This window comes from Plasmopara halstedii, assembly GCF_900000015.1.
Source record: "Plasmopara halstedii genome assembly, contig: Scaffold_323, whole genome shotgun sequence".
NCBI classification, from domain to species: domain Eukaryota; phylum Oomycota; class Peronosporomycetes; order Peronosporales; family Peronosporaceae; genus Plasmopara; species Plasmopara halstedii.
In genome coordinates, this window is record NW_020187244.1 from 1,133,882 (window position 1) to 1,139,976 (window position 6,095).

Sequence of the window (6,095 nt, forward strand, 5' to 3'; positions counted from 1 at the left end):
GCTGCAATGTTAGCTCCGTCCAGGAGGGAAACGTAGCTTCGACCGAAGTGCTGCACGTCAGTGCCCATTCTCGCGCTCGACCACCGAGCTTTCAGATGGCTAGCGCCACGCGCTGTTGCTCGATCCGGAGCTTGGCGGACGCCATGACCATCATGACCTCTCCCACCCTGAGCATGAGATTCTCTCCATTTTTACCCTCGAATGTCTCAACACTCACCATGAGCGACCTGAGTCAGGAGGGGTCATCTGTCGTCGACGATGACGTCTTGGACGCAATCGACGCCGACAGCTTCTGCTGTAGGTAACAGGGCATTTTCATAGTTCGAAAACGCTTCTAAACACGTACTTAACGCCTCAGATCCTTGCAAAGCAAGGTGTTGCACGCCCTCAGGGCCAGGCAGGGACATCAGCTTATCACACCCGTCCATGCCTTGAAGCAAATAGGATAATTTCTCTATCCTCACAGAGGCTCAGTTGTAACGACTCGGGCGTAGATTGACTATGAGTGCTACCAAGTGATACCGCACTTGGTAGCACTCGTAGTCAATCTACGGCCGCAACGGGGCTGCCGTAGCTCTTTGCTTCGAGGAACTAAGCTAAGGGGGCAGCGACCTTCGTTCTATGGCAGAATCATATAGCGGATCGCAATCCGTTATACTCGTACTACCTAAAACCTCAACCGAGGCAAATGCACTTCCATTTGAGATTGAGACTGTATTTACTTGTTTTATTTGCGGAAGAGCCGCCTACATTCAAATCTATGTGTTTCCTATATTTGATAGTAAAACCTATTTAATAAGCATAACTACTGGCAGTCCCGCCACGTAGTGGCTTCTTGTTATGGTGTAGCCACGCATTTGTGTGATTACACCGACTTGTGTAACTCACACCTTTGTACGGTCACACCATCTTGTGTGATCCACACCTGTATACCAGGGTACGTGTAACCCCATAACATCATCTCTCTTATAAAATCTCGAAGAATACTTTTTTTTCAAAACCCACAGAGCAGTCAACTAAGGCTTTACAGTGCGTTTGCTGGACGACTTTGCGTTTAACCATAAGCTTACCAAGCGTACATCCACGTTAAGATATAGTCTATTACCAACCCGATCGTCGGATTTGCTTTGCTTGCCTTAAAGTGCAACGGAATTCCGCAGCAAAGCTGCCAAAACTCTTTCTGTAACGGGGTTACACGTACCCTGATAACAGGTGTGTGTCACACGAGATGGGCATGGTGTAACTGCGCCCAAACAAGAATACGGTATGTGGCTAGGTAGCTAGTAGTTATGCATGTATTTAGATTTTACTATATATTTAAAAAAATCCGAACATCTTAAATTAGGCGGCTTTGCCGCAGATGAAAATAAATAAAAATTAGTTTTGAATTTTAGACGGAAGAGTAAATAGCCTTGAATTAAGGCAATAGTTACTCTTGTAGTAAGCGAATTGCGATCTGCTAACTCGTACTTATTTTAAGTATAGAACGAAAGTTCGGTGACCTAACTTACCCTTCCTCAAAGCGCAAAGCTACAGCACCCTCGCTGCACTTGGTAGCACTTGTAGTCAATCTACACCTAAGACCTTAGTCGTTTAGACTGATCCGCAGTGAGGATGGAATATTTTTTCTCTTTGCCCCAGGGCATGCTGAACGGGCTTTACAAGCTGATGTTTTTGCTGGGCCCTGAGGGTGTGCAGCACCTTGCTGCGCAAGGCCCCGATGCAATCGGTGCGCGTCTAAAGGCAATTTCAAATTACGAAAACGCGCTGCTAGAGCACCTGCAGCAGAAGATGTCTGCATCATTCGCGTCTATGACGCCGCCGTCAGTAACGGATTACTTCCCCCGTCCTAAGCCGCTCATGGTGAGCGTTAAGGCCTATGAGGGGAAGGATGGAGAGAATCTTCTGCTCTGAGTGAGAGAAGTCGAGATGGCCATTGCATCCGCCATGCTCCAGACCAAGCAGCAGCGCGTAGCGCTAGCCATCTGGAAACTCGGTGGTCGAGCGCGAAAATGTGCAATGGCGTGCTTTGGTTGAAGCGGCGTTTCCCTCCTGGAAGGAGCTGAAACTGCAGCTATTGCTTGTGTAATCACCGCCTCACCACGCATAAAACATGCGATCAAGATTTCCCTGCAGCCCGACAGTGCACGAAGGAAATGGTGGATTTTGTCCAAGGATTGCGAGCTCTCATTGCCGGGGTGGCAGCCGATTCTTTCCCCGAGGCGGGCACAGTGACTGTTTTTTCATGGAGGGCGTCTGGACTGGCGTGGCCAAAATGAAAGTCTAGCGTGTGCATTCGTCTTCTTTTATAGAGGCGGTGAACGTGACGTTGAACGCCGAATTCAGCTTCGAGTCGGTAGGACATTTTTGGTATGCACACCTTTAGAGCTCGTCAAACGGGCCTGAGCCAATGGATCTCAGCTATGCTGAGAAGGAGGAGGGAGAGCTCCGAATTGCTGAGCAGCGTGTACACACCCGACGGTATTTTGTTTTTGGAGACACCCGTCAGCTTTGGGCGGGTTATTTCTTGTGCAAGGCGCGTAAAGGCTCCTCAAACCGAAGTCCGGCTTCTATTCAATCTGGTTTGACGCGGAGAAACGAGAGCATCCCGTAGGCGCCCCGTGCCCTCCTGGGGGGAACTGAGTTTTGTTGAGCCCCAGAAAGGTAGAGGGCAGCAGGGTCCAGCCCCGAAGTGCTTTGTGCTCTTGAACACGGAACGTGTATGCAAGCCGGGTTTACTGGTCGTAAAAGCGATCGTGCAGGGCATTGAGAAGCTATGGAAGATCCTGATTGATTCCGGGGCGTCGGGCAATTATCCACGATCGAAAGAGGTCAGTTGTATGCTGAGACGCAGGAAGCGTGGTTGTGTGACACCTTCACTGTTCGCTTAGCGACGGGGATTTGTGTCACTGTGCCGAGAGTCCCTGTGGATTTTGGATACAAAGAATGACTTGTCCTTGGTATGGCATGGTTGGAACACCATCAGTCATGGATCGATTGGATGTCGAAGACCTTGAGCGCTAGGCGCACGTTACCTGGTGAAGCTTTGGCGAGACATGAATCCACCTCTGCTAGGGAGCAGAAGCGCTATTGGTGCAGGCACTGGACTGGGACGGTCAATGTGCAGATTATCGGAGTATCCTAGTAGTCGAACACCGAAGGTGTATTGGACAAGAGTTTCGAGCATGGCCCGTGGGCACAGAGTTGCTGAGTGCCACGAGTGGCATGGTTGGCTAAGGGCCGAGGTATCGAGGGCGAGGCCCCAGTGATGCACGTGGAGTGTCGCGGAATTCATTGAGCACTGCTCACGTTTTGAAGCAGTCGCTGCATGCCACTCGTGGCATGATCGGACGAGGTCCAATGCATCTTGGTCGAGGCCGTTCAATTGTACGTGGAGTGGCACGTCATCCACTGGACGAAGATTGCGGAGCTAGCAGCTCTTCGTTGGATGTTGTTGAAAACATCAAGGCTCCGGTGGAGCAGGAAGGGGGGCGCGATTCCGGCACAGACGCTGATTTCTAGAAACGATGCTCTCCAAAACAACAACATGGTTGGATGTAAGTGCATTCGACTTGGTTGATGGGGATTACCAATTGCTTATGAGAGCGAGTGATATTCCGTTGACAGCGGTGAGTACTTTGAGCAGCGTGCTCTAAGAGTGGCTGGTGATGCCCCAAGGGCTGGTAAATGCACCAGCAATATCTAATTGTCTTGTGACGCAGCTGTTCAGGGCCCCGCCGGGCGTATGCGTAGACATAGTCTGGCTACTGCAACTTCGTCCGCAGTCGTGCGGGGGACGGGACGACAGATGGGGAAACCCACATCGTCCATTTGAGAGCGCATGCACATGAACAAGCAGCCGATATGTGCATCTTTGGCGCCGAAGATATCCCCTTTTTAGGGTGCTTCATCAGGAAGCATGGCCATCGAGCGGATCCCGCTAAGGTCAAGGCCGTGCCGGTACCAAAGAACCAAAAGCAACTGCGCAAGTCGCTTCAACAACTTGCACAAGTACAGCAAAAATGTGCATGAATTGCACAGCCATTGTCGAATCTCCTTATGAGTGATGCGGAATGGTGTTGGAATACCGAGCATCGGGAGGCGTTTGGCGGGGTCAAAAACAGCCTCCTTCATGCACCAATACTGGCGTTGCCCGACCCTGATCGTCCCTTTTGTATCGTCTGTGACGCGTAGGACTTTTCCATTGGATGTGCACTGCTGCAAGCAGACACCGAGGGGTGAGTTCTGGTGATTGCGTTCAAATACCGCCAGCTTCAGGTTGCGGAGAGGACTACCCAGTCCACGACAAGGAATTACTCGCGTTAGAAATGATGCACTTGTCAAGTTCAGGAGTGCACCTGCCTGGCTCATTGCCGTATGTGGTCTACACAGATCATGCGTCATCACGCACTGCGTCTCAGTCGCCTCACCTTTCGCAAAGGATGGCCTCTTCTTCGCCATATATAACTTAGATGTGAAGTTTACGCCAGGAAAACAGAATGCTTTGGCTGATGTGCTGTCACGCAGACCGACCGTATTATCAGCTTGCTCATGCCACGACGGTGGCGTCGTTAATAACGTATTCGATCCGCACCGTATACGCGAGTGATGGTATGTGTGTAGCACTGCTACAGGCTCTCGGGTGTAAAGTGTATGGTAGTTCAAACAGGAAATTGTCGGCCCGTTTGCGCGCACGATTACACCGATATTCGTTGGTTAACGGGTTGCTGTATTATAGCACCGATTCGACGGAAACGCCACCAATTGTCGTTTCCCACGATGAGGATTCAAAATACCGTATTCTCTATGTGGCCCACTACACCCCACTCAGTGGTCACGTCGGTCGTGAGAAGACCGACAACTCTGTGAGCCGCCACTACTGGTAGATTAAGGTGTACAAATGGACGAGCACATATGTGCGTACATGCCAGGTGTGTCAAAGGGTAAAATTCTCTCTAAATGCGGCGGCGCCACCGGCCAGTTTGCTGTTACCCTCCTGGAATGGACAGTTCATGAGTATGGACTTTGTGTTTGGCTGCCAAAGGAGTCGGCAAACGACATGGGTATGGTGGTCTTTGTGGACCGTTTGAGCAAGATGGCTCATCTTGCGGTAGCGCTGGACACCATCGATGGTGTGGGTACACTGACGCTGTTTGTGGATCATGACTTTCGACAACATAAACTCCCGGAGTCAATTGTCTCTGACAGGTACCCACGCTTCCCTGGAGAGTTTCGGTCAACTATCCTTAGGGTGCAGGACGCCGAGTTGAGTATGTCAACAGCGCACCATCCGTAGACCGATGGTCAAACCGAGTGCGTGAAATACGACGTTAAAGCCGTTCTTCTCAGCGTCTGCGCTGAGACGTCGAAGCGCTGGAGCGCCATATTGCCACTTGTAGAGTTTGCTCTGAACAATGCAGTACATGCGCCTACTGGCTACACACCGTTCAACTTAAACGAGCTTGTTAATCCTCGCGCCGCGCTGACGTCGATAGCCCACGGCTTAGGGCTTAATGAGGGCTGAGCGGCTAGCCGATCTCAATATCCTCACTATTCATAAAAAAGTCGATGGCTTCCTGTCTGCCAGACTGAGGGTCCTACGACACGTTCGCGATGCAATGACTGAAGGCCAAGAAATGCAAAATATATGCAGACGGAAGGAGCGGAAGAAATGTTAAAATAATTGTAGTTAGAGACCTGGTTTCACTAGTGCTCAAACCCTTCCTATCTATGCAGTCTCTGCTGTCTTTAAGACGAAGCTCCGTCCACGGTTTATCGGACCTTTCAAAGTCGTGGCCAAACGAGGACTTGCATATACGCTTTATGTTCCGAAAAGGATACACCCGGTGTTTTAGGTTGGCTTGCTTAAGCCGTACCGGGGTCCGATGCAAGTGATGGCGGAAGCGTTGGCGCCGGGGCGACCCCCAAAGGCGTCCGGCCACCCAGAAGCTAAACAAGCAACTGGTTTAGAGCACGGAGTTCAACTATCTCTGTTTCCAACGGCGCAAGGCGCTCCACCATCGCACGACGTGACGCATTCGTCAGCGCGACGGCTAGGAGCCGCCCCGACAGTGCGCGATATGAGGTAATCAGTG